The sequence below is a fragment of the Bubalus kerabau genome, chromosome 21 (genome assembly GCF_029407905.1).
Source record: "Bubalus kerabau isolate K-KA32 ecotype Philippines breed swamp buffalo chromosome 21, PCC_UOA_SB_1v2, whole genome shotgun sequence".
Classification (NCBI taxonomy): domain Eukaryota; kingdom Metazoa; phylum Chordata; class Mammalia; order Artiodactyla; family Bovidae; genus Bubalus; species Bubalus kerabau.
The window spans coordinates 25,481,245-25,509,145 of record NC_073644.1 but is presented as its reverse complement, the minus strand read 5'-3'; the positions used below and the strand labels follow the sequence as shown (position 1 = coordinate 25,509,145).

The following is a 27,901-nucleotide window of genomic DNA, read 5'->3' as shown; positions in this document are numbered from 1 at the left end:
ATGTAGATGTCTACTCCGCTGACAGCCATTTCATCTAAATACTCTTATTCTCCCTGCTTTATCTTACTTTAACCTCCCTGATGAAGTGTGAGTTTTTTGAATCCCTGTTTGTTGGTGAAATATCAAGAGGGAGACGGAACACTGCTACCATCTTCGATTTGCTCAAATAATCCTCTTGCAATCTCTGTTATGTGTTGTAGGCGGCAGTCCCCAATCTTTTTGGCACCAGAGACCAGGTTCATGGAAGACAGTGTTTCCACGGACTAGGGTTTGGGGGGAGGGGTAGTTTAGGGATGATTCAAGCATGTTATATTTATTGTGCACTTTATTTGTATTATTATTACATCAGCTCCACCCCAGATCATCAGGCGTTAGATCCTAGTGGTTAGGGACCCCTGTTGTAGGGGTAATGAAGTAGGTGACTTAGAGGTGAAGCAGGCAGTCACTCTGCTGCTGCTAAGTCACATCAGTCGTGTCCGACTCTGTGCAACCCCATAGACAGCAGCCCACCAGACTCCCCCGCCCCTGGGATTCTCCAGGCAAGAACACTGGAGTGGGTTGCCATTTCCTTCTCCAATGCATGAAAGTGAAAAGTGAAAATGAAGTCGCTCAGTCTTGTCCAACTCAGCGATCCCATGCGCTGCAGCCCACCAGGCTCCTCCATCCATGGAAGTTTCCAGGCAAGAGTACTGGAGTGGGTTGCCAGTGCCTTCTCCAAGCAGTCACTCTACTTTCCCTGTGTACTGTCATCTAGAGTTTTAGAATCGTGAAAGACAGCCCATGTGTCTGCCATCATTGGGTTATTATCTGACAGCCAGAGGTTAGATACACGACTGCCTCTTGAGATTAAATTCATTTCCCTGGTTATTTGGCCAAAGACTTCAAAACCTCTGCAGCAACGTGGATGGACCTGGGGATTGTCATACTGAGTCAAGTAAGTCAGACAGAGGAGAAATAGCATATGACATTTCTTCAATGTGGAATCTAAAAAGAAATGATTCAAATGAGCTTATTTACAAAACAGAAACAGACCCACAGAGAAGGAACTTATTACGGTTGTTGAGGGGAAGGATACAGGGCCAGGGAGGGGAAGGGATGGATAGGGAGTTTGGGATAGACATGTGCACACTGCTGTATGTAAAATGGATAACCAACAAGGAAGTACTGTATAGCAGGTGGAACTGCACTTGATGTTCTGTGGAAGCCTAGATGGAAAGGGAGTTTGGGGGAGAATGGATACACGTACATGTATGGCTGACTCCCTTCACTATTCACCTGAAACTATCACAACATTGTTAATCATCTATACTCCAATACAAAATAAAAAGCTTTAAAAAAAAAAAGACTTCAGGATGTATGGCAGCTGTGCTGTGCTTAGTCGCTCAGTTGTGTCCGACTCTTTGTAACCCCAGGGACTGTAGCCCTCCAGGCTGCTCTGTCCATGGGGATTCTCCAGGCAAGAATACTGGAGTGGGTTGCCCTGCCTCCTCCAAGGGATCTTCCCACCCCAGGGATCGAACTCTGGTCTCCTACATTGCAGGTGGATTCTTTACCAGCTGAGCCACCAGGGAAGCCTGATGTATGGCAGAAACCAACAACATTGTAAAGCAATGATAGCCCAATAAAAAAAAAAAGAAAGAAAGAAAGACTTCAAAACTTCACAGAAATGAAGTATCTGCACAGCAACAAGCAGATACAGCCAGTCTCAAAGGTAATTCCCTTGGGGACCAGAATCTCTGCTGGGATTCTGCCCTTCTGTGAGGGGGCTACACCAGATCAGATTGGCTAGACTGACCCAGTGCTACAGCCTGTTTATCCTCAGAGCTTGAAGCAGCAATCTATGCCCTTAATAGGAAATATGTGCAGACATCCAAAATCTTCCCGGTTCTCAGGCTGAAATATGTGTCAACAAGAACAAATCCTTGGAACAGAGAGGGTGCATGAGTATCCATCCCTGAGCACTAATTCTGACTCCAGCGTTAAGGCATCCAGAAAGGCCCATATCCACAGGCTCCTCCCTGACTCATCTAGTAGCCTTGTGTCTGAGGTGATTCTGAATTTAGCCCAAGGGCTAAACAATCCCAAATCCACTTTACTGTAGCTTCCTAAGCTACTTTAATGTTCTTAGACCAGTAACGAATAATCTGGTGAAATGATCTAATTAAGTTTATACCGCAAGTCGGTGTAGGAACACTTGGGAAAACACTGACCTTCATACTTGCAAGTTGTTCCCCCGTCAACTGAACGTACATTTAGTAAAGAGTATTATTCACCATTAAAGATGACGTGCTAAAGATGATGAAGAAATAAACAAGACTGTCCCTGCCCACAATTTGCACATATTCTTAGAGAGAAGAAAAATTATAGCAATTGTATATGGTAACAGGCTTCCCAGGTGGCTCAGTGGTAAAGAATCTGCCTGCCAATGCAAGAGACACAAGAGATTCAGGTTTGATCCATGGGTTGGGAAGATCCCCTGGAGAAGTGGCTACTCACTCCAGTATTCTTGCCTGGAAAATCTCATGGACAGATGAGCCTGGTGGGCTACAGTCCATGGGGTCGCAAAGAGTCAGACACGACTGAGTGACTAAGCACAGCATAGCACTATATAGCTGGTTGTGTTAGTTGGGTACCCATGCTAACTTTGTTGGACTTATGAACATGCTGTCAGAACAGAACTCACTTACATGTAGGGACTTACTGTGCTTCTTTCTCTTGTACTCAGTGGTACGAAATTGACTCCAGCATCCAAGCAACATACTGATGGTCTTCAGGGAGCCAGACGAAGGAGACAGAACTCTATTTTATCCCATGATGCTAATTTTAACCTCAAGTCACACGGTCAAACTAGAATTTGATAGCTAAAGTAGAATTAAATGAGAATTTAAAGTGAGAAAGGTATTATTTTCTCTTCCTAATCAAGGTTCATGTGAGGTTTTGCTATGCCGAGTGTCCACCAGGCTGCAGGGAGAAGAGAGGGGAAGATTGATGCCTTTCAATCAATGGCAGTTTGGGAGGCGGGCACCCTCAGATCAAGACTAGAAAGAACTGTGGTAGTTAGTTCCAGGTCCTCGGAAGTGGTCCTGGGTGACAGAAGCCGAGAGCGGTAGAGAAGGAGCTGCCTACCAGACAACTGGTTTCCGTCACTGCCTGTGAGATGCAGGCTGAGATGGAGACCCCTTCCTGGTAGAGAAGGAGCAGCAAACGCTGAAGCTCGCTCATAATCAAGATGTCATCCAAACGGCAACTTCCATTGAAGTCACAGATCCCAGTTAAGCTGTGAAATATGAGCCTGCCTGTAGGTCCTCTCACACGGCCTCTTTATCTGAGCAATATAATGATTGCCATCATTTTAGATAACCTGGGCAAAAGAAGAGAGTTTAGCGAGGAAAGTGAAGGATGGGGCTGGAGACAGAGGCCACTCCCACCAGCCGGGGTGCAGAGCTAGGCTCCTCTCCCTTCCTTTCCCAGCTCCACCGCCATCAGAAACCTCTGCTTTATTTGCTGTGATCTCCCTTCTCCCCATCTTTTCCTGCATCTGAACATGGGATTTCCTGAGCTTCAAATTTCTGCTCCTTCAAGCCACCTAGGACATGGAATAGTAACATCCAGCTTGAGGGCTGGTGAGAGGAAGAAAGTGGGAAAGGTGTGGGGGGAGGGACGCACAGTAGAGACAGAAAGGTGGGAAAGACTAGCTGAAGGGAGGTGATGGGTAAAGCATCTGGTCACTTTCATCCAGCAGGGCAGGGCCTCTTGAGCAAATTGCCGAGTTTGACCTGGAGCCTCTCTTTCTCTTCTCCTCTGTGAATTTTCTCTGAAGGCAAGATGATGAAAATCGTTCCGCTTTGTTAAAAAACACCAACAGACCGTATTCTGAACTATTTTCTCTATGTCATTGCTATGCAATACTATAAAGCCTGTGGATCAGGAACATCAGGGTGCCTCTGTGATAGCCTACGCCTGCATCTACCATCAGAGTGGATGCTGGTCTGAGGACTCTGCCCTCAACTCTAGTTTCCTTGGTTTTAGTAGAAATTGTGGTGACACAGTATTCCAGAAATTTACCAACTTGGGAAACGCAGAAGATTCTCTGTTTTCCCATTTCTGGGTTTTAAGTAAACCAAAAACAAAAGGCAATATTAGGAACCCAAAAGGCTACTCTGTTACTGCGTGCTAGAGCTCAGTCACTAAGTCGTGTCCAACTCTTTATGACCTCATGGACTGTAGCCCGCCAGGCTCCTCTGTCCATGGGATTTCCCACGCAAGAATACTGGAGTGGGTTGTCATTTCCTTCTCCAGGGAACCTACCAACCCAGGGATGGACTCTGTGTCTCCTGAATTGGCAGGCAGGAGTCACCAGGGAAGCCCACTCTGTTACTAACCAGCTGCTTAATCTTGGACGCTCACTTTACCCTCTGGACCTCCCCATCTTCATCTGTAAAATGACTTTTGGCACAAATGTCTATTTTTCTAAACATTTATTATAGCAATTGAGAACCAAAATTCTGAGTTGAGTATTACAAGTCATTCTTAGTGGATGAAGGGATTTGTAAAACACCATATGTTCTAGATCTGCTCATTCTGTTTCTGTAATAAACATGTAAGTGTGAGTTACTTAGCTAAATAAAAGTGTGTTTTCTTATTGCAGATAAGTGAGATTTACAAGTCCCTGGATGAAACACTTGGGAAGTCTTTAAATGCCAGAATTGACTGCAGTTTCAAAGAAAAGAAGATAGATGGTTTTGGAAAGTTCATGCTGCTTCTTCATTGAATTTTAGGTGAGTCTGAGTCAAGGAATTTAAGATGGACTTTGAACTATTTCCCCTTAAAGTGTTTCTTTTCTTTGCGTGAGAAGAAAATGGGGTTCATTATGGCCAGCATTTTATACTTTTAGTGGGGTGCTGCATAGTGAAAGACTTCGTTTCTGTGCCTTTTGGTTACTTTTTTTTTTTATTAGCAGAAGCCATATGAACGACAAGGTGTGAGGTACAGAGATGACCTTGACATTTCTTCCTGGTTTCTATTAAGCAAACACAATAATGCTTCATTCTATTCTATAGGGCATCTATTTTTTAATATATAATAGTGTTTCACATCAGAGTAATGAGCCAAAATGAGATAAGACTAAGTTTTAATGATGTAAATGAGAAAAGAATTTGATGGTGGTAATGACAGTTTAATCATTACAAGTCCGAGTCTGAGATAAGGTTTACAATTCAGAGGCTGCTCAGAGGGAGATCTCATATTGCTTAAATTAAAGTAGGACATGGTTTAAGTTAGGTGTGGTCTTCAAACTTCCCATGTGCTCACATTAAACTTTGTTTTGCCTGGCCGTGAAATGGATGGATAAATATTTTTATACCACCACCATACATAATTACCCTTCCACGTTATAAGAGACGAGCTCATACAAATCGGTGCCTTACCATTAGTCTGCAAAACGTGTTGTCAGTTTTGCAGCAGAATGGAGGGAAAGAGAGGAATTGAGTGGTGTCTTATTGAGGAAATCGTGTGTGGCTTTTTCCACCTCTTCCTGAGTCCTGTTTTCAAAGTGTGGTTTTATTATAAAGAATGGGGATTTCCAGAACATCAGAATGTACTACTGTTCACTGTTCTGAATAAAACAATGCCACTGACAGAACACTGACCACTGTCTAAATCTAATCCAAAAAGACAGCAATACCTCCTTTATACATTTTATTAAACTTCAAAGAGAAGGCGGGTTATTGTCTCATCATTTAAGGGCGTGTAAATTTGGTTTATTGAGGTCATATGTGGAACTAAAATGGAGATTTCATTTATTTACAAGATGTTTGTTGAATGCAGTTCCCAGGAGCTAAATTTAATGCCCTTAAAAAGTATCAGTAAATCAATTTGCCTAGTGTAACATTACTCTGGAGGAGAAAATGAAAATGGAAAACTTATTAACTTGCTTCACTCTCTACTTTGCATTGTTCCAGTCGATGCATGTTTTTAACTTCACATCCATTCCTTGCCCTACTCGTATTCTGCTGGTTCTTTGGGGGCTGACCCCCTAGAAGCCTTTTTCCAGCTTTCAGACCAATTCTTTGTTGCCTCTAGTTTTTCCCGATGACCTTGAACTGTGAGCTGCTGCAGGAGCCACAGGAGACTTGGGTTCAGTCCCTGGCTTGGGAAGATCCCCTGGAGAAGGAAATGGCCACCCACTCCAGTTTTCTTGCCTGGGAACTCCCATAGAGAGAGGAGCCTGGTGGAGAGTTCATGGGGTTGCAAAGAGTCAGACATGACTAAGCAGCTGAGCGTACACATGACATCACTTCTTCTCTCTGCCCCTTGAGACCTCTGATGCTGATACCTGTGACAATCTGCTGCTACTAATTTCCAGGTTGATTTATTATCCTCAGTTTAGCTTCTCAATCTTTCCATCATCTGTGTGGCCACTTTCCTGGATTAAATTCAATTTATTTTAAATGTTTAGACTGTATTCTCTTTTCTCGATTAGATCCTAACTGACTTGTCAATGCTTAATTTCTTCCAAAATTATTGGAAGAAAAGTGAATAGGGATTACTTGCTTCTCTCAAGGAAAATAAATGATTCTCAGGAAAAAAAAATTTAAGTTAAATGTGAAACTCGATATTTTTATGCTGGAAAACATCAAGCCCAATAAATTTAAAGCCATATTGTATTTCATATATGGAATATACATATTCCATATTAGGCCTGGCGTGCTGCGATTCATGGGGTTGCAAAGAGTCAGACACGACTGAGCGACTGATCTGATCTGATCTGAAGCTATACAATATTGTAGTATTAATTTGTTGGTGTTAACAAAGCCTTTGTCAATATTTCCATTATGTATATCAAATTTATGGTAAGATTTTTTAATTCTCAGATATACCCCAGATATGCGTTTTACTTTACCAATATTCACATTTCACAAACTTCTCTACACCCAGTGTAAGAACTTCTTTTTAGAGTTCGGCCTCATTCTTGCATTCACCTTTGAATCTCGAGTTTCAGATTTCTTTTATTATGAATCTCATTACTGTCTTTCAGTAATATTTTTGCTACTTGAAGATCCCTTATGGTCTGAACATTTCCCATGTCCCATAATCCCATAATAAATACTGAATATATTGGAAAGCAAAGTGAGGAGGATTCCAATGTCTGTGCTTTTTTTTTTTTTTTTTTGGACAGATAAAACAATTTACCATTGTCCCAACAATCTCACTCACTCTAAAGGGCTTCCTGGATACTAAAGCAGGTTTTTACTTAATCATTTTGACACATCACTTGGTTATGTTAAATGTGAATGCCTCGCTCTTTTCATTTCCTTCTCATTTATGTAGACATTTTCCTTTTCAGTCTTTTCTCGTGATAACTGCTCCTCTATTTTAATGTATTTGGGTACACTCATAAGGACATGGTGTCCCTTCTACGGACAGATTTTCATCTATTCAACCAATGGCAATGTCAAACCCACAGTGTCTAAATGAGCATCCTTTCAGATAATATGAAATGAGGTCATGAGCAGAATGACTTGGATTCCTTCATAATCTAAAATTAGGAGACACAGGGATGAGTAGCTCTATGGTATGGTTTAACTTGCAGTGTATCACTCGTATTCTCACATCTCCCTTAGTTTACTATGGCACTGAAAATTCTAGTCCTTCCTATTTCTCTCTAGTTTGTGGAAATGAGGCTTTATAAAGTTATATTTAAAAAAAGACTCAGGAAGAGAAATACATCCATTAATAATACATACTGCATCACACAGAAGTCTAATGAATTAGCAAGGAAGAAACTCCTGATGCAGTGATGTAAGCACTCAACTTCTGAGAGTTTGGTACATGTAAGTGGGTGGAGACTACTGAAATCATCTCACTAACTTCATAATACTGCCTAGTGGGTAAAGGGGAACACCCATCATAAAAGACAACTCAGGCTAAGCATATCTTAATGTCATATTGGAGGAGGAAGTAGGAGGAGCGGAAGTATCCGTCCTGACACTCATGGGCAACTTTATGAATAAAGATTTTAAATCACTGGTGCCTAAAGAGTTGAGGGAAGTGCTTTGATCAAGATGTAGTCTTAGTACTTCTGCTGAACCACAGAATAGGATGTTGGAAAAATCAAATGTTATCCATCTGTTAGCTGAAGTCACTTGTTATCCATCTTTGTGTTGCCAAGTCCAAGCTCTTACTGCATGCACGACAGGCCAATAAATCAAGAGACAAGTTATTGGGGTGAAGAGTAATGCTTTATTCAGGAAGCCAGCAGACTGAGAAGATGGTGGACCCATGTCTCAAAGAATCATCTTTCCTGAATTAGAATTCAGGCCTCTTTTATACTAAAAGGGGAGGGAGTAAAGTCAAACATTTCCTCCTGGTCAGCCAGATGTGTTCATTTCTTCCTTCCTGCAGTCATTCAGAGGTGGGCCTGGTCAGGATTGTTTCCTGTGAACTAAACAAAGATATTTTAGCTTACCAATCATTACCTGCAAGGCAGGGTAATGGTGATCCCAGAGATTGACCATTATATGTAATTTAAGCTTATAGGCAACGTCTCTTTAGTGCTTAACTTGTAATAGGATACAGAGGTTCTTCCCTGTTTGCATCCCTGAAGACAAGCACAGTGCTTGGCACACTGCAGATAATTTTTAAATAAACTGGTGCATATGGACAAAGGCACAAAGCAGTATTGGCTAATGCTTACTGAGTTCCTACTTTATACCAAACACTGTTTTATATGCACATATACTTCATGTTTAAACAACCCTATGCCTGGGATTTCTTTGGAAGGAATGATGCTAAAGCTGAAACTCCAGTACTTTGGCCACCTCATGCGAAGATTTGACTCACTGGAAAAGACTCTGATGCTGGGAGGGATTGGGGGCAGGAGGAGAAGGGGACGACAGAGGATGAGATGGCTGGATGGCATCACTGACTTGATGGACGTGAGTCTGAGTGAACTCTGGGAATTGGTGATGGACAGGGAGGCCTGGCATGCTGCGATTCGTGGGGTCGCAAAGAGTCGGACACGACTGAGCGACTGAACTAAACTGATGATAGATGTGCATGCGTGCATGCTAAGTCGCTTCAGTCTTGTCCAACTCTTTGCGACCCTATGGACTGTAGCCCGCCAGGCTCCTCTGTCCATGGGATTCTCCAGGCAAGAATACTGGAGTGCGTTGCCACGCCCTCCTTCAAGGGATTCTTGCCAACCCAGGGATAAAATCCATGTCTCTTAAGTCTTCTGCACTGGCAAGCAGATTCTTTACCACTAGCGCCACCTGGGAAGCCCTCATTTTTTTTTAAATATGAGGAAACTAGGGCCCAGAAGTGTTAAATAACCTGCCTGAGGTTCAGTAAATTGGGGTTAAGATTCAAACCCAGGCAGTATGACTTGGAGCCTAAGCACTTAATTATTATGCTGCACTGTCTCTCGTGTAATATAGTCATCAAGTAACTCTAAAACACAGAATCCACATCGTTTATTATTTTAAAATGTATGTCATTCTAGAATAAACCTGTATTAAGAAATCTTACTCAAATCGTGAACAGCCTCACTTTGAACACAAATTCCTTTTTCAGTATTCCTAATCTCCTTTCCTTTTAAACCATGACTGCCTAAATTGACTTCCTAATTGACATTCAGATCTCATCATTTCTATTCTTTAATGGTTTGTTCTGAAATTAATATTTTAAAAACCCTATTGCTCTTTCATGCTATTTGCTTAATTGAAGAATGTATAATCTTGAGCAGCAAGTTACCTAAGCTCTCTGAGCCTCAGATTCCCCACCTGAAAAGATATATCTAATTTGTTGTGAAGACTTGAAAATTATATTCATAAAACAATAAAGTATTTCCTGGTACATGACAGGTACCCAGCAGAACAGCAGCTGTTCACCCATTTCAATCTCAAAGCCACTGTTGGCTGCCCCATCCACTGAGAACAAAATCTTCCTGTGTTCCTTAGCGTGCCATCATAGAGGCACAGTGGGGCTTCCCAGGTGGCTCAGTGGTAAAGAATCCGCCTGCCAATGCAGGAGTTGCAGGAGTCATAGGTTCAATCCCTGGGTCAGGAAGATCCCCTGGAGGAGGGCATGGTAATCCACTCCAGGATTCTTGCCTGGAGAATCCCATGGACAGAGGAGCCTGGCGGGCTACAGTCCATGGGATCACAGAAGAGTCAGACACGACTTAGCAACTGAACACAGAGGCGCAACAGACCCCTTGAGTCTCTGCACCTCCCTTTGTTCCTCATCAGTTGACCTTTGCTAATATGGGAATGATCTGCCTTCTCTAAGCCATGCTCTTTGTTTTATTCACTTATTTGTTTGGCTGTGTCAAGTCTTAGTTGCAGCATGAAGCATGCAGCATACAGGATCTTTCCTTGTGGTGTACAGTCTCTATAAATGTGGTGCGCAGGCTCCAGAGTGTGTGTGTGTGTGTGCGTGTGAAGAAGGGGGGCTCAGTAGTTGTGGTGGACGGGCTTAGTTGGTCCTTGGCATATGTGATCTTAGTTGCCCGATCAGGGATTGAACCACATCCCCTGCATCGCAAGACAATTTCTTAACCACTGGACCACCAGGGAAGTCCCAAAGCCATGGTCTTCATGCCTTCACTTTTGCTTACGATGGTTCTTCTGTCTAGATGTTCCTCGCATCCACACCCCTCTCCAAATCCTCCTTATCCATAAGCACATATGCACTCTTCAGAGACTTGGAATATCCTAGTTATCTTTCAAGATCCACCACCTCTGTTGCTGTTAAACATGTTCCCTGAAGTCATTGATGAACTCCTCCTGGCTCAACTGCTATCAGTCCTGTCTCTGAATTCAGGTAACCCTTTGGGCCATATCTAAGAGATAAGTGCCTATTACAGACATAAGAAAGAAAAGCCATCTCATTCAATCCCTCATAGTCTGGTGTGATTTCTCTTGTTATCTTTGAAACGTTCATCAGGGACAAGTGCCAAGGTTTTTGGTTAATCTTTGAATCTTCTTTGTCAAGTTCAGACTAGTCTTTCTGGTTTTGAATGAAGTATGAAGGGTCACATTTTGAGATGTTTGGGTTTTTTGTGTGGTGAAGAGTCTAATACTACATCCAGCCATTATAACAAAAGGAACGCTCCATCAGGGAAAAGGGGACCTTGCAGGGAGGATCTGTTCCATTCTGTGTTGTTTGTTGTTGTTTAGTTGCTCAGTCGTGTCTGACTCTTTTGTGACTCTGGACTGTAACCTGCCAGGCTCCTCTGTCCATGGGATTTCCCAGGCAAGAATACTGGAGTGGGTTGCCATTTCCTTCTCCAGGCGATCTTCCTGACCCAGGGATGGAACCCACGTCTCCTGCATTGGCAGGCAGATTCTTCACCACTGAGTCACCAGGGAAGCCAGTACCATTCTATGCCGAGCACCAAAACAGATGCTCCACAAATATTATCTTATTTAATTTTCATAACAACCTTTCAATTTGGCTATTATCTCCCTCTTTATTTAGATAAAAACTAGGATCCCAAGAGTTAAGATAAATTGCTAATGTCATATTTCTGGTAAGTAACAGAACAAGAATGTTGTCATATCTTTCGACTGCAGCAAACTGCCTTTGTAAAAGAGCTTTCCAATTTAATCCTATAAGAGGAATATATTTGTAACACAACATGAGAATTTTCTATTTAAAATATTTCCTGAGAGTAAGCTATTTATAAGTCCACACATTTTTTTTTTTCATAGCAAGTAAGTTTATGTTTAGGTCAATGCTAAAATTAGCACTATTTCTGTTCAACTAGAGTTTAAAAGATATAGCACCTTGTGGTTCTGAAACCTATTTATGCAAAAACATCATTTATTGATGTGAGCATAAGCTTGGAAATGATGTCTAAAGCTGTAGACTGATACAATTCTGGAGCTAAGTGGTATCCAGAATCAACACTAGACCTGGGGACTTTTTAAGGCAAGGATTTCTCTTTTTTTCTCCTTAATAACACTTATGAAATGAATATTTATAACTAATTATGAAACGGTTTGTTTTGGATGTGAAATAAAAAATTTCCCTAGACACAGTGACGCTGTTAGCACTTCTTAAGAGAGTACATAAACTTGTTCTGGATTTTTTAAATCACATGATTCAAATACCATGTAAAAGAATAAGAACTGATATAAAATAAAACTCTAAGTTTTCAAAAAGAGAAAGACAATTATCTCATGATTATCACTTGTATGTGGAATCCGAAAAACTGATACAAGTGAACTTATCTATAAAACAGAAATAGACTCAGACATAGAAAACAAATTCATGGTTACTAAAGGTGGGATAAATTAGGAGTTGGGATTAACAGATACATGCTACTATAGATAAAATAGGTAAACAATGAGGACCTACTGTGTAGCACAGGGAACTGTATTCAATGTCTTATAATAACCTATAAAATTAAAAAAAATTTTTTTGCTCAGTCATGTCAGACTCTTTGTGTCCCCATGGACTGTAGCCCTCCAGGCTCCTCTGTCCATGGAATTCTCGAGGCAAGAATACTGGAGTGGGTAGCCATTCCCTTCTCTAGGAGATCTTCCTCACCCAGGGATGGAACTCAGGTCTGCTGCATTGCGGCAGATTCTTTACAGTCTGAGCCACTAGAATAACTTACAATGGAAAAAGAATTTGGAAAAGGTGTATAGGTATTCAGACTTCCCAGGTGGCTCAGTGGTAACGAACCCACCTGCCAGTAAAGAAAGATGCAGGAAATGTGGGTTCAATCCCTGGGTAGGGATTTCCAGTATAAGAATACTGAAAAATTCCATGGACAGAGGAGTCTGTCAGGCTACAGCCCACTGGGTCAGAAAGAGTTGGATTCAACTGACTCTGCATGGTTGTATATGTATTCGGATACATGTATACGTAGCTAAATCACTTTGCTGTATACCTGAAACTAATACAACATTGTAAACCAGCTATACTCAATTTTTTTTTAAGAAAAGCAACCTTCTGACTTCACTTTAAATGCAAAAATCAGTATCCAGAGACGTATTCTTTTCTTTTGTGAAAAATCCTAATGATTCTTGTGCCCCTTTTATACCTATAATGATCATTCATTTGTTTTTAAGTACATATTACACACCTCTTATGTGTTGCAAAGAGTCGGACACGACTGAAGTAGCTTAGCACATACTGTAAAACAGTGCAATCATAAATACTTTATATATGAAAACAACAGAATACATGCCTGTGCCTTTGGTTTACCACTGTTGTATGGATAACAACATTTTGGAAGTGAAAAAGAAGTTGGTAAAAATATGAGCATATATGCTGTGTCGATCTTTGAGTAAGATAAATACCTTAGAAAAAATAATAATTCTGTTCGCTTTCCCAGATTATGTCCCTCCCTGTTGGGTGATCTTTTCTTGGTTTATTTCTTCTCTGTTTCCCCAGAAGATTGCAGAATGCTATTATCTTTACATAAGTATGGTTTGAGGAATTGTGATCATCACAAGAATGGATGAAACAGTATTTTCCTATCAAAATCTAAGGGTTACGATGTTTATGAAAGTTAATAATAATGTACTTTAATGTGAGTATATTCTTATGAGTGGTTGTTTATTATTTTAGCTTGTATTTTAACCATCAATTGATTTTTTATAACTTTCAAAACCTGACTTTTAAATCTGTACAGAGTTTATTTTAGCAAAATCTGAAACTGTGAACCTGAAATTCATCATCAAAGCAGATGAATAAGGTAGTTCTTTATTCAGTCAATTCCTAACAATTCTGTAACTGTGAGCTAGAAATTTTACTGTTTATGTACAAACACTTGCCATAATCTTCCAATTCTACATGCATAGATAAGTAACGTGGCTGTCTTTTTCTAAGAACATGTTTTTAGTATATCATTCCTTCCTAATATATAACAACAGCTCCTAGTCTCCCATGGTTTCCCTCCTGACATTGAATTTCTTCCCAGGGTAGTAGTATCCACAAAAGGAACATCTGGAGAGAGAAAAAAATCTTATCACTATCCATTTTAGACTATGTTCTTTTTCTTTATATCAAAGTATATTTATTTACAATGTGTTAATTTCTGCTGTTCAGCAAAGTGACTCAATTGCACACATATATCCATTCTTTTTTATATTCTTTCCCTTTATGATTTACCCCAGGATCCTGAGTATTGTTCCCTGCGCTATACTGTAGGACCTTGCTGTTTATCCATTGTATATGTGATAGCTTGCATCTACTAACCACAGATTCCCAGTCCATCCCTCCCCCACCGGCCTTCCCTCTTGGCACCCACAAGTCTTTCTCTACATCTGTGAGTCTGTTTCTGTTTTATAATAGGATCATTTGTGCCATATTTTAGATTCCACATATAAGTGATATCATATGCTGTTTGCAGATAAGACTTCATCCTCACTGTTTATCCATAGCAAATGAGCCTCTTACGATCTCAGTTCAGTAGACTCCCTAGTTTGGCCCCCTCCCCCAACTCATATGCCTCCTACACAGCCAACAGTGCCACCTTGAGTAATGCCAAGCATGCCACCACCTCAATCCCTGCCACATTCCCCAGCACTTTGAATTGTCTCTTGGCATGAAGCATTTGCAGGTTTCCCAGGTGGCTCAGTTGGTAAAAAATCCACCTACAATACGGGAGACCTGGGTTTGATCCCTGGGTTGGGAAGATCCCCTGGAGGAAGGCATGGCAACCCTCTCCAGTATTCCCTTGCCTGGAGAATCCCCATAGACAATGGAGCCTGGTGGGCTACAGTCAGTGGGGTCGCAAAGAGTTGGACACGACTGAGCAACTAAGCACAGCACATGAAGCAGTTGTAGATATTGGGCACAATGATTAAATAACCCAATGTAGAAACGGTCTTGTTTGCTCCTGGCATCTCCCTTCCTACAGTACAAGGAGTGAAAGGGCCTGAGAAGCAGGGTTTATAAATCCCGGTCCTAAACTGAGTTCTTTTTTTTTTTTTTTAATTTTATTTTATTTTTAAACTTTACATAATTGTATTAGTTTTGCCAAATATCATAATGAATCCGCCACAGGTATACATGTGTTCCCCATCCTGAACCCTCCTCCCTCCTCCTTCCCCATAAAACTGAGTTCTTAACAGGAATTTCTCCTTCCAATGAAAAGGACTTCTCTGAGATTTTCCATATCGTCCTGCTCAAGGCTGTGTTGTGCAGTGCTGTCCCCTGTAAGCAAAAAGGCTTTTCAGGAAAAGAGTATTGACCGACTTTCTGAAAGATGGTAAAGGCCCTCCCCATGTTTTGTCTTACCTAATAACAAAGGTAATCGTCCAGCTCAGCTCATGAATGCCTGCTCATTAAAATATGAAAATCCCTTTCTTACTCACATGTAGAATTCATGAAGCATGAATACTAACTGCCCTGAGCTGCGGTTGCCTGGAAACCAGTAGAGGTGTGTCCAAAAGTCTGAAGAGCATGAATGAATAACTGAACCATTGACATCAGCTTCAGTTGGGTGATCCACACCTTAATTCTGTACAGGCATTTCCACTGGGCTGATGGAACAATAGCTTTCTCAGAAGTAGCTCCTTAAATCTTGTAAATGAGAATTAACATTTAACATAAGGTTCCTCTCTGTGGTCTGACAGGGGTTCAGAGGCTGACCATAGAGGAAAAGAGACTGGATCTTTGATGTAGTTTTACAGAGTATAAGAATTAAATGTCTACTAGGACTCATACTGTCATACAGCTTTTTCCCAAATACTTATGACCGTGTTTGATCAGTTGTGGGGGGAGTTATTTCAGCATTTATTTCATTCTTCGATAGCATTACCTTTTGTTCAAGCTGAATTGTTAAGGATTCTGAAACATTTCTCCCCCTTTTGAAAGGCCGTTGTTTTAAAAAGCAACGTAGAAGCAAAGGAAACACAGGTCATGTAAGAGGACTTTTAACTGGTTGGTGAAATTAACCTGTAAAATAAAATATGCCAGATACATTTTGAAGGAAACACCACCAAGAACTCGAAGGGCATCCACATAACAGCATTCTGTTCTAACTGGGCAGCTTGATTGTATGCCTGGGGACCCAAAATCCTAGGATAAAACACTGTCCCCTGTTATTTTACTCAGTGAAAGGGAAAGGGGGCAATACATTTCTATGAAGACAGTGATGACTATACAGTTGCGTTGAAAGCAAAATTAACATGAATTTTTAAGGGGAAAAATAAACCATCAAAGAAGTGCCAGCACTGGAAAGTGGTTCTGCTGTCAGATCCCACTCTCATGTTCTGTCATTATTTCACCTCCCTGTGTCCATCAAGAGGGAAATTTGAAGTGTACCAGGAAAGATACGTACTTCAGTGCTTGGAAAGAAGGATGATCTCTTTTTTACTTAAATAGGAAGAATCTGCCTGCAAGGCAAGAGACCTGGGTTTGATCCCTGGGTCAGGAAGATCCCCTGGAGAAGGAAATGGCCACCCACTCCAGTGTTCTTGCCTGGAGAATCCCACGGACAGAGAAACCTGACGGTTATATAGTCCATGGGGTCGCAAGGAGTCAGACAAGACTTAGTATCCAAACCACCAGGAAAAAACACTAGTAATAACAAAGCCATTTGTGTGGACTCTGTCTTAAATGTAGACAAGTTAGAAAATTTTCTACCTCTGTTTCTTTAAGAGGCGTACAAAGACCTGCCCACCTGACGCTGTAGCAGGGGTTCTCAGCCAGGGGCGTGGGGGTGTGGACGGCTATTAGCACCTAGTGAGTAGAATCCAGGGTGTAGCTAAACATCCTACAATGCTTAAAACAGTCTCCTAGAGGAAAGAACTTATCTACCCCCAAATGTTAATAGTGTCAAGACTGACAAATCCCGCTCTAAATATTAAGAGCCACTTTGAACTGTGTACCGGGCTTCACATGAGGTACTTTTCATATGTTACCTATTTAATACTCACCACTATTCTGTTTGCTAGGTATTAGTATCTTCCTCATTTTTAGATGGTGAAACTGAGCCTCAGAAGGTTGAGTATCTTGCTCAAGGCCATGCAGTCAGCAAGGAGTGGACCCTAAATTCAAAGTAAGTGAGACTCCAAAGACCTGATGCTCTCAGGACACTGTGCTCCCCTGTTCAAAAAGACCCACCTCAGCTGCCTTTTGGAGAAGGCAATGGCACCCCACTCTAGTACTCTTGCCTGGAAAATCCCATGGGCAGAGGAGCCTGGTAGGCTGCAGTCCATGGGGTCGCTAAGAGTCGGACACGACTGAAGCGACTTAGCAGCTGCCTTTGTGCTCCTTGAAACTGTGTGTCTACAGGGTCCCTGTTATAACACACGTGTGTCATCTGGGCAGGCTGATCATGGCTGTCTGTCCATCCCCAGAGTCTAGAGTGAATCGATTGGGTTCTAGGGATGTGAACTGGAAAAGAGGAGACGATGTTGTTAAAAGGGGAGAGACAAAAGGCTCTGGAGAAATTTCATTTTTCAAAGTATCTTTGGAAGATAACTTTGGAGGGGAAGATGGGATCCCGGGCAGAACTTGGCATATAGCAAAGGCCAAATGTGCGCCATAGATCAGATGGTATGAAATAGCGTCTGAGGAAGCAAGCATGTCATTCTAAAGGAGACGACAGGCTGGCTGTCATCTGTTGTCGAAGCTCCCTGGCCTCCCCCTCAGTGAGTCTGAGCTACCGGAAGAGGAAGGGCAGCCATTAACGGCCAGGGCCGGGCAGCACCTACCGCCCGCTCCCCGCACACCCCCTCCTCCCCGCCCCAAACCTCCCTCCCCGGGAAATGTCAATAATTGCTAGTCAGGAAGTGAACTTACTTGAGCCAACACTCAGCGTAAAAATGACCCCATCATCTACAGCATGTGAAAAGAACGTGACCTGACTCATAGTTCCGTCCACCTGCTCCTTCACCCCACCTGGCATCCCTTCTAGGGACAGCTGGCTGAGTCCAGCCCTCTTCCGGTTCTTGGGCCTTGACTCACCGATCACTCAGCCTGTGTCCCAGCCACACAGCATCGCTTACCGTTTTCCTCACCCACCAAGTTTTTCACTTCTCCCTCTGAGTGTCTTTTTTGGGTGAAGAGACCTTTCCCAGAAACTCCCTTTTTTAGTTTCCTAGGGCTGTTCTAACAAGCGACTGCCAACTAGCTAGCTGAAGACAACAGAAACTTATTCACTCGTAGCTCTGGAGGAGAGAAGTCTGACGCCAAGGTGCTGGCAGAGCCAGGCTCCCTCGGGTCTCTAGGGAAGAATCCTGCTGGGCCTCTTCCTAACTTCTGGTGGCTCCTGCAATCATTGGCATTCCTTGGCTTGTAGCCGTGGGACTGCAATGTCTACCTCCGTCTTTAAATGGCCTTCTTCATGTGTGTGGCTCTCTCTCCATCCTTTCCTCTGTTTAAGAGGATACCGGTTGTAGGATGTAGGGCCCGCCCACTCCAGTAGGACCTCATCTTAGTCTTCAACTCATTACATCTGAGAAGATTCTATTTCCAAATAAGGTCACATTCTGTTTCTGGGGAAATGTGATATTTTGAGGGACATTACTTTTATAAGTCAGAGTTCTGAACCAACAAGATATAAAAGAGATTTATTATAAGGAATTGGCTGACACAATTATGGAGGCTAAGTCCTCTAATCTATAGTCCAAATGCCTGAGAACCAGGAGAGACAATGGAATAAGTTTTGTGTCTCAGCTTGAAGACCATCAACAAGAGAGAGAAGATCCTCTTGCCTTCTATTTAGGCCTCAACAGGTTGCATGAGACTCACCCACAGTGAGAAGGGCAATCTGCTTCACTAAATCTACCAACTCAAGAGTTAAACTCATCTGGAATCACTCTTCTGCAAGAATAATGTTGAGTGAAAAAAGCTGAGCACTTCACAGCCTAGTCAAGTTGACACATGAAATCACTCGTCACACTACTCAGTTCACTACTGAGGGACATACCTCAGGGATATTGTGGGTTCAGTTCAGACCACCACTGTAAAGCAAATAGCCCAATAAAGTGAGTCATGTGAAATTTTTGGTTTCCCAGTACATAATAAAAGTTATGTTTCTACGTACTGTAGTCTAAGTGTGTAATAGCATGATACCTTTAAAACCCATGTACAAACCTTAAAAGTATCACTTCTCCATTTCTAAACAATACCAGCCATCCTCTGAGCCTTCAGCAAGTCATAGTATTAAGGTCCAAGATCACATCACACATCACCCATAGCAAACATAATGATAATGAAAAAGTTAGAAGTATTGCAGGAATTACCAAAATGTGATACAGAGACACAAAGTGAGCAAATGCTGTTGGGAAAACAATGGCATTTCTAGACTTGCTTGACGCAAGGTTGCCACAAATTGAGCAATTTATAAAAGATACAATAGAATGAGGTATGCCTATACATGGCTTCCAAGGTAGCTCAGGGGTAAAGAATCCGCCTGCCAATGCAGGAGACGCTGAAGATGTGGGTTCGATCCCTGGGTCAGGAAGATGCCCGAAGAGGAAATGGCAGCAACCCACTCCAGTGTTCTTGCCTAGAAAATGCCATGGAAGAAGGAGCCTGCCAGGCTGAAGTCCTTGGGGTCACAAAGAGTCAGACACAGCTTAGCGACTGACTATGCACACACGTGCCTATACACTCCTCCCCACCCTCAGCAGATTTTCCTTCATATTTTACTGGCATCCCTGGCCAGGGGGTTGCAATAGCAGTGATGGACTTAGACATTCTATGAGACCTACAGAGTAGCCACGGACAACTATCCTGCCCACAAAGAAAAATAGAAGAATGGCTATAGGTAGGTAAACAACAAATCTGTTACCTTTTCATAGATTTTGTGAAACAGATCCATCCGTATTAGTTTATGCTTTGTAGTTGCAAGGGACAAAAGAATCTCTTCAGGCTAGCTTGACCCATGGGGGGTCAGACTTCAGAAAGGGTAGATTCAAAGATTATGCTCAGCACCTTGTCTCTTTCCCCTTTTTTCAGCTGTTTTCCTTTGGTGTTGGATTAATAGTTAAGGAGGCTCTACCCAACCAGTGATGAAGAAAGCCACTGGCACCTCCCAGCATATGTAATCTGCCCAGCCATAGTCACAGAGAAAAAACTGGACGCTGTTTCTCACATGACTTTGATTGGCTCTGCTTAGGTCACATCAGTATTCCTACTAAACTTCTTATTTATTTATAGCCAGGAAAAATCCCTCCATTTGACCTCAGGCAGCCACTTCTTAGATGACCACTGGAGCTAGTTACTCGGAAACTGAGCCCCTTCCACAATCAGAAAGTACGGCATCCCGCTCTCCAAACTCCACACCCCACCCTTCTAGCTCTTTTTCTCTGATCTCCGCATTTGCATTTCTCTGTGTTCATTGCAGGGTCTTTTGGTCCTAGTTCTTTTTTTTTTTTTAAGTAGTTCTTTTAACTAAATTAATTTTTAATTGAAGAATAATTGCTTTAGAGTATTGCATTGGTATCTACCAAACATCAACATGATCAGCCATAGGTTTTCCCATGTCCCCTCCCTAGTTCTTTCATCCCAACAAAAAGTCTCCTGGTGTCTTTACTTCTCTACTTTCTTGCCCAGATTCCATGGTCCAGCCCTTGTACCAGTTGCTCTCGGGTGTACTTTCAACACCATTGCACAGTCTTATCTCCCATCACATCCACTAGACAAAGCAGGGCCATGGATGAGCCCACTCCCCTGGCTGATCCAGGCTTTCCCTTGCTTGTTGAGCTTTGTTGCAAATCACACAACTGACCATGCTGGTGTTGTTCTAGACTCACAATCACTGCTTCACACGTGCTTGCGGCCATTCCTGACTATCCTAGTACTTTTACAGACAGTTTACTCTCCTACCCTCCAAAAGGACTAGTTCATTTTTCTTCACTTGCATCAAACCTTTTCTTTATTCTTCATTGGTAGCTAGCAAACTTGCTTCTTAGAAGCAAGAAAATAGAAGCTACTAGATTGAAACTTCCTCTTTCTCTTCCCAAACTTGCAAGCATCCCTCCACCTGCACCTTCAGTTCCTTCTTCCCTCACATCATGTGGACGTTTCTCTCCACGTGTCCTCTGAACCTCATCCCCTTTTACTATCTTCAGGACTGAGTACGTTAAATCAGTCATTTTCTGTCCCTTACCATCAGTCTCTGACTTTAGGGGGCCACTCTCCTCAGCCTGTAAATATTTTCTGCAATCTCCTATATTTGAAATACTCTGTTGACTGTGTTTGTTTCCATTGCTACCCTACTTCTGCTCCCCAACAAATCTAACTTTCTCCCAAAAAAATTGTTTGGAGCGGCTGACTTCACTTCCTCATCCTCACCTTCCCATGAAAAGGGTCTTATTAAGATCATTCTTATCTTCATATTCCAAAGCCAATGAATGCTTCTTCCATTATCATCTGAACCTCTAAGAAGCTTTCAATTCAAAGACCACTGCTTCTTTCCTGGAAAACTCCCCTGTTTTAGCCTCCATTGAAAGCTACTCACAGGTTTCCCCCTACCTCCCTGACCCCTCTGTCTGGGGGAGGAAGCTTGGGCTACTTCTCCAGGTATGATCTCCTTTCACCAGAGCTTTTAAAACATTGCTTTGTACCTACAACTGCCACCTGTACATTTCCATCCATTCCTTTTCTTCAGAGCTCCAGGTATATATAGACACAACATTCCTGACATCACTGCTTTACAGTCTCAGAGGCACCTCAAATTCAACACTTTCCTGCACACATGCCTTGCCCCACTCTGCTTGCTCTCCACATGCTCCTGCATCTTAGTGAATGGCACCTCCTTCTATTTTATTTTAAACATTAAAAACATTTTTTGGGGGTATAGCCGATTAACAATGTTGTGATAGTTTCAGGCGAACAGTGCAGGGACTCAGCCATACATATACATGAATCCATTCTCCCCAAACCCCCTCCCATCAGGCTGGCACGTAACACTAAGCAGAGTTCCATGTGCTATATAATAAGTTTTTGTTGCTCATCCATCCTCCTTTTATTTTAGAATGTGGGGAGTTCTCCTCTACACCCTATTCTCACTCGTCCTCCCACATTCAGTCTATGAAAGGCTCCTATCAGTTCTGCCTCCAGAACATATTTCCAATGTGTCCAAGTCTCAGTGTCTCCACTGTCTGCGTTTTAGTCCAGAGTCACCAGTCAGCCCCCAGACTGCATTCACCTCATCCACTCTTGCCCCTCTCCTATCCCTTCTCCACACCGAAGCCAGGGTTTCTTTTAAAAATTAAAATTGTATTACTTTACTCTCATGTTTTGAGTCCTCCCAAAGCTCCCCACTGCACTGAGGATAAATTATGGAAGCCCCTAATATGTCCCACAAAGCCCCAGTCCCTTACCAACCTTTTCATGCCCTGACCTTCTGCCCCTTCTGCGGAGAGCTCCAGCCACACTGGTCTCACTGTATTTGTGGAACACATCAGGTTCTGACTGCCTTGGGGGCCTCATCTTGCTCTTCTCTTTGCCAGAAAGGCCTCCTCCTCATTCTCCATGGGCTTTGTCTCAAATGTTCTTTTCTCAGAGAGGTCTGAGGTAACCCCAGATCACTGCAGAGAGGCCATTCTTTCCTCTTACCCCATTCCAAGCTTGGCTGTGGTCTTAATCCCCGTGGGACTCACTGTGAAACTGAGAACCATTCTCAGAGCTTTCCTGAAGTCCTGATGATAACAGGGAGATAAGCCAGATATTAGAGTGAATTATCAGCACAATTATACCTTAGACCATAGTCACATCCATCAAAAGAGGTCCTATCTTGCCTCCATCCTCCTGGGTCATCACCATATATTAGAACCTGCGTCCCCTTCAGGTAGGAGTTTCCTTTGACCTCGACCTTGTTCCCGGAGCCCAGAACTCCAACACTTTTTCTTTCTGGATTTAGTCTTCAAACCCTTCCCCATTCCAGAAATAACACATCATTTTCTAGTTCTACCACCTATAATGAACACAGAATTTTTGAGTGACTTAGTTTCTCTTATCTTTACCATTATCTTCTAGGCCAGGCAATATGTAACCAAATACTTAGTTGCTCAGTTATGTCCGACTCTTTGCAACCCCAGGGATGGTAGCCTGCTAGGCTCCTCTGTTCATGGGATTCTCCAGGCAAGAATACTGGAGTGAGTTGCCATTCCCCTCTCCAGAGGATCTTATTGACCCAGGGATTGAACCCGGGTCTCCTACACTGCAAGCAGATTCTTTACTGTCTGAGCGACTAAAGAAGCCCATGTATAACCAACAGGCCCAGAAAAAGTCATCAAGTCTGTATCTGGAATATGGCTATATAGTTTAAAAAGCAACAGTCCATTTTAAAAAATCAGACTGTCCATTGTATAACTGAATCACTTTGCTGTACTCAGAAATGAATACAACATTGTAAATCAACTATACTTCAGTAAAGTAAATTTTTAAAAATCAAGCTGTGTATTTACATAGAGACACAAACAGGGAAATCTAAAAACATTAATTGTGGTTGGTGGGACTGTAAGTGATTAGAAAATGTTTTTGCTTACTTTTATTTTTTAAATTGTTCTACAGTGTTTACCAAAGATAACATAAAGCCTGAAATAGATAAAGCAAATGTGTTTGTGTTTAATGCTTTGGATATTATTGCCCATGACATTGTGCATGGGCAAGCTGAACCCTCCTATACTGTCACACTTGGAGCAATAATATCCAAAGGAGCTAATATGTAAATTCGGGTTTCTCTCTGCATGATGTGTGTGTTTAGAAGCCTATAAACGCATCATTGTGTCTTCAGTGCGATGTCAAAGGTCTTTACATGTATAACAAATACTAGCGACTAGTATCCTCCCAAAACACTTTCCTCTCTGACGAACGGTGTAGGATGCTAGTGCCCTTCTGCTTCGTGTTACTTATATGCCATAATTTTGATATTAAATCAGGAGGTCCTTCCTAAAGTCTCACCTGGCAAAGGCAGACTGTGTTGCCTTCAGCAATAAAGGGAGAACACCTGCTCACCATTATTTACACGCAGATATCGTTTCAAACGCGTAAGTGCCTCCCTCGCAGGCTTTTATGCCACTTCCCTTCCTGTGCATTGTTCGCCTTCGTATAATGAATGGTTTCTCCCGTTTCTCCATTTCATGTGTCACTCTGAGGCTGTAAAGGGAATGCAGTGACCTGATGAACTGACCAGTGTGAGGTGTGGGCTGAGGATAACCCCTCCCAGATGGGCTCCAGTGACCCCCTGGGTATCACATGCACACACCTCTGAACTGCCAGATGGATGGCCCCTGCCAATGCGGCATTCGCCACCACAGCCACCCAGAAGGGCCCAAAGCACCTGCTATCTTTATGTTATGGGTCAATTTATACAAAATGTGTTTAACAAGCCAATGAACCTTTTCCATCATTCCATTCATAGAGTTCATTCGAGTCTGTATATAGAATGGGACTTCCCTGTAGCTCAGATGGTACAAAATCTCCCTGCAATGCAGGAGACCCTGGTTCTATCTCTGGGTTGGGAAGAGCCTCTGGAGAAGGGAATGGCTACCCATTCCTGTATTCTTGGCTGGAGAATCCCATGAGCCTGGCGGGCTACAGTCCATGGGGTCGCAAAGAGTCAGGTTCAATTGGACGACTAAGACTAAAAATAGAATGAAATTTCAAATATTAGTTTGCTACTCATCTCAATTATTTCAATTTTCTCAATAATGGTGTTTCTCTCATATCCTTTTACTCTCACTCCCTAAGTAATTTCACTATGTTCCCTTGAATCACATTTGCTTCTCTTTTTATCTTTCCCCCCAAATCACCTTTATATCCTTTTCCAGCTGTTTCTGTGTTTTCCTGAAATAATTTATTCTCTATAGTTTTGCCTTAATGCCCTATTCCCCTCCACAACTTGCTTCATTTTCTCATCCCTTTCACTATCATTGTGGTTGTCATCAATAATTAACTTTTCCTCAATGTCACAGGTACTGGACATTCCATTTGCCTCTTGGTTTCTCCATCTCTTTACCTGTGATATATAGACACACGCTACTTGAGAGACACTTCCAGTCCACCCTCCCTCTTCACCTTGCCATTGTCACTTAATTACTTGTCCTTTCCCAGGGACACCTGACAAAGGGAGAGAGAAACTCAATAGCTTTTATCACTCCTGCATCTAATCTCAGTCACTGAAAATACGCATCAGGCATCCCTCTACACACCTTTATTTTCTAACCTTTTATTTTATATTGGAGTATAACCTACTAACAATGCTGTGATAGTTTCAGGTGGACAGTAGAGGGATTCAGCCATACATATGCGTGTGTGCATGCTAAATCACTTTAGTCGTGTCCAGCTCTGTGCAACCCTATTGCACTGTAGCCCGCCAGGCTCCTCTGTCCATGGGATTCTCCAGGCAAGAATACTGGAGTGGGTTTCCATGCCCTCTTCCAGGGGATCTTCCTGACCCAGGGATCAAACTCACGCCCCCCGCGTCTCGTGCAGTGGCAGGCAGGTTCTTTACCAGTAGCGCCACCTGGGAAGCTCCAGCCGTACATATACATGTGTCCCTCCTCCCCTAAGCTCCCCTCCTACCCAGGCTGTCACATAACATTGAGCAGAGTTGTTTGTGCTATGCAGTAGGTCTTTGGTGGCTATCTCTTTTAAATATAGCAGCGTGTATATGTCGATCCCAAACTCCCTATCTCTTCCCCCCATCTTTCCCCCATGACAACCATAAATGTGTTCTCTAAGTCTGTGAGGCTGTTTCTGTGTTGTAGAATGTCTGCTCTGCTGATGTATTCCAAGTCTGGAACACAAAGTAGAATAATCTGGGGAAACACACCTACTATCATAACAGCAAATGCTTTCCAAGCCTAGGACACCCTGAATCGGTCCTTTTTGCCCCTAAATGTTCTGTTTAAACTAACCTAATTAAATTACCTGTCTACTTTCAAGTCCGTTAATTATATTTTTCTCATATATTATATATCTACAGCTATATTTTCTTTATCCATGTTTTTATCTCTCCGTCTAGGGTATAGGTTGTTTATATTTCTTTGCCTACAAATAGTACAGTGTGTGCTTTTAGAAGGCACTTATAATATTTATTAAATTAGAATAAGTCATCTGATCTTAGAACAAGTCACATGGAGGAGACTGAGAACCCATAATTTCTGTGTACTCTGTCTTCAGACTAAGAAAATGGATTCTTTTAAGGATGAGGTCTCAGAAATTTGCCTGTTTCCTTGACTTCACAAATAGACTTGATTTTCGGAAATGTCTTTCCATTTCCCTGTAGCTGAGATATAATATATCCTGTCAGATGGAGACCCCATCATGGCTGGGCAAACACACTTGAATTTGCAGGATATGGGATTGTCAAGGAGGGTGACCAGACACATATTTCTTCCCCTTCCCTTACGAGCTTCCTGACAATCTACCATTCACACAGTCACTCAGGTCTTCTGCTCCCCTGACAAAATACAAGATCATAAAAGAACTTGGGCCCCATCAAAGAGCACTTCTACATTTTATATCAATTTGAACTCACTGATTTTATGAGTCCTCTCAACTCTCTTGGAATCCTTTTCCAGTTTGTTTTTCTCAGGACAGATTTGGATCTGGGAGACTGTGCTTCTTCTCAGTATCCACTCTGTTTAGCGTTCAGTGGAAAGTGGCTTTAGAGATACTGCCATGTGGCTTGATCCTGACAAAAACTATCATCACCCACCACCAAGTAACTCCCGTTCCTGACTTGGGCTCAGAGCACATTCATGGAGTTTCACAGGTAATACCTAGGAGGGTATTGCAGACTCCATCTGCTATGCAGGAGACACAGGAGACGAGGGTTCAATCCCTGGGTTGGGAAGATCCCCTGGAGGAGGAAATGGCAACCCACTCCAGTATCCCTGCTGGGAAAATCCCATGGACAGAGAAGCCTGGCAGGCTATGGTCCATGGGGTCACAATGAGTCAGACCAACTGAAGCAACTGAGCACGCATGCATACATGCACACATGGTGAAATTACAGAAAGCAAAGCAGATCAGAAAGAACCCAAATTTCTGTTCTAGCACCAGAACTCACAGTAAGACTCTGAGCCAGCCCTGGCACCTCACTGAGGCTCAGTTTTCTCTTCTATAAAAGGAAGTATTATACTAAATTATATGTATGATGGTGGTGGTGGTGGTGGTTTAGTCGCTAATTCATGTCCAACTCTTGCAACCCCATGGACTGTAGCCCGCCAGGCTCCTCTGTCCATGGGATTTTCCAGGCAAGAATACTGGAGTGGATTGCCATTTCCTTCTCCAAGTTATACGTATGGATCCTGTCAATTCTAAAATTGGATCCTTAGACTTTCTAACTTAAACCAATAATCTCCCTTCCATTCTAAGGAATCCATTCTAAGGAAATAACCCAAGATGTGATCAAAGTTTATATGCAAAGGTATATTGCTTATAAGAAACCTGGAAAAGACTAAAAATATACTTGACAATAAGGCATGGCTAAATCAATTCTGATACATCCAAATAGCAGAATTTTATGCAACTATCAAAAAATATTTTCAAAGAGTAGGTAATATGATTGTATGTTTATTGTACGTTTCTTTCATTAAGCAATAGAAAGCAATTTTCAACATTATCTGAGATATTTACCATGTAAATTAAATAAATACATCAAAATATTGGTATTTGTTACTTCAGATACCTGAATTATAAGTGTTTAAGATTATTTCATAAATTGCACTTTTCAATTTCTCTACTTTGAACGTGTGATATTACTTTGTAGTGAGGAAATGGACAAGTGTAACTTTTTATTATTAAGTTTAAAAACCAAGGATGTTTTTCATTAAGGAAAAATCCAGAATATAATTATATAATTATGAATTTTAGAGAGAGATGAAAAGCACACAAACAGAAATTTGGGGATAAGCTTTCCTAAGTGAGCATGGCAAAATGATTCCAGTTTTACAAATGAGTTATCTGCAGA

General features: G+C 42.1%; 1 protein-coding gene and 1 long non-coding RNA gene across 19 annotated transcripts in view; one reads left to right on the top strand and one right to left on the bottom strand.

Annotated features, from left to right (window-relative positions):
* Positions 1-27,901, top strand: part of DTNA (dystrobrevin alpha) — a 317,537-nt gene that overhangs the window by 68,956 nt on the left and 220,680 nt on the right. For 16 of the 17 annotated variants that reach the window (XM_055559506.1, XM_055559513.1, XM_055559509.1 and 13 more), the window contains exon 2: positions 4,649-4,778. The gene's annotated coding sequence lies outside the window, so the exon portion shown is untranslated. Of the gene's footprint in view, positions 1-4,648; positions 4,779-16,944; positions 17,024-27,901 lie in introns of all 17 variants that reach the window. The other variant, XM_055559505.1, reaches the window with a different exon arrangement.
* LOC129636198 (uncharacterized) lies at positions 13,833-18,111 on the bottom strand. 2 transcript variants are annotated; one of them, XR_008706789.1, is made up of 4 exons: positions 17,976-18,111; positions 16,902-17,012; positions 15,782-15,918; positions 13,833-13,962 (listed from the first exon to the last, which is right to left on the bottom strand). It is a non-coding gene; the product is annotated as an uncharacterized LOC129636198 (long non-coding RNA). The 2 variants fall into 2 exon arrangements; XR_008706788.1 differs by lacking the exon at positions 13,833-13,962 and adding an exon at positions 15,037-15,174.